This window comes from Parasteatoda tepidariorum, chromosome 5, assembly GCF_043381705.1.
Source record: "Parasteatoda tepidariorum isolate YZ-2023 chromosome 5, CAS_Ptep_4.0, whole genome shotgun sequence".
Lineage (NCBI taxonomy): Eukaryota > Metazoa > Arthropoda > Arachnida > Araneae > Theridiidae > Parasteatoda > Parasteatoda tepidariorum.
Genome location: NC_092208.1, coordinates 24,770,097 through 24,771,872, shown reverse-complemented (window position 1 = coordinate 24,771,872; position 1,776 = coordinate 24,770,097).

The window sequence follows — 1,776 nt, the reverse complement described above, 5'->3', positions numbered from 1 at the left end:
CATTAACGTTACAAAACATCTTTGTTTTCAATTATTATGCTAGTGAACTCAATATTTATTAATAAACCAAAATTTAATTTTCGTGTGATTTCTGTCAAGTTTTCCAAAAATAAAATAATAATAATAATAATCACGAATAATATAGATTGTTTTAAGGTAACGAAAAATTTATTTATTTATTTACTTCCTTTTTAGATAATAAGAGAATCATTAGATTATAAAATACCTTTTCAGATTATAAATAAGAACATAAATAATTTATAAAAAATTTTTTCCCGATAAAATGGTAAAGCAATTGATACTTCAAATGTAAAATTTAATATGAAATCGAACTAAAGTTTACTTATCGAACAAAATAGTAATTTTTCATGTGTTGGTACTTTCTTTAACGTTCGCTCAATCCTTAGGTAGCCGCACTTAATTTTTTTTCTCTCAGAAATAAAATTTATGATTAATACAGAGTTTTGTCACTTATAGAATTTTATCCAATTTTTTCCCGACTGAATTACCTAATTATATCTTTAAAAAATAAGATTATAAATAATTTAGCAAACGCTTAGACGAAGAATACTAAGTAAAACGCAAGTGATACTTTAAATGTAAAATTATTAAATGAAGAATGTAATTTAATAAATGAATATTATAGATTTTAAGCTAAATGTGTTATACAGAACAAATATGCAGAAAAAAATTATTCCATTAAGGAACACAAATTAATGTTTATCTAAAAAATTAAGAAATACTAAATTTTTAAAAACAAAATCAGAACAGTTTGTCATATATAATTCAAAGTGTTTCTGATAACCGTATTTATTGAACATTTTGAATAACTTTTGATCTAATGGTCGAATTTTAACGAGCCAATTTTAAGAGTTAAGGGACTTAATTTCAATAAACTAATTACTTATTGCAGACTGAAAAAAATATTGTTAATCTGAAAAATTAAGAAAGGCGAAAATTTTTTAAAAAAAATCACAACAGTTTGTCTTATATAATTAATTTAAGGTGATTCTTATAACCGTATTTATTGAACTTTTTGAATGACTTTTTATCTAATTGTGGAATTTTAATCAGCCAATTTTAAGTGTTAAGGGACTTAATTTAAATATACTATTTATTGCAGACTGGGAAAAATAATTGTTTATCTAAAAAAATAAGAAAGACTAAATTTTTTTTTAAAAATCACAACAGTTTGTCTTATATAATTCAAGGTGTTTCTGATAACCGTATTTATTGAACATTTTGAATAACTTTTTATCTAATTGTGGAATTTTAACGAGCCAATTTTAAGTGTTAAGGGACTTAATCAAATATACTAACTATTTATTGCAGACTGGGAAAAATAATTGTTTATCTAAAAAATTAAGAAAGACTAAATTTTTTTTAAAAAATCACAACAGTTTGTCTTATATAATTCAAGGTGTTTCTGATAACCGTATTTATTGAACATTTTGAATAACTTTTTATCTAATTGTGGAATTTTAACGAGCCAATTTTAAGTGTTAAGGGACTTAATTTCAATATGCTAATTACTTATTGCAGACTGGGAAAAATAATTGTTTATCTAAAAAATTAAGAAAGACTAAATTTTTTTTAAAAAATCACAACAGTTTGTCTTATATAATTCAAGGTGTTTCTGATAACCGTATTTATTGAACATTTTGAATAACTTTTTATCTAATTGTGGAATTTTAACGAGCCAATTTTAAGTGTTAAGGGACTTAATTTCAATATGCTAATTACTTATTGCAGACTGGGAAAAATAATTGTTTATCT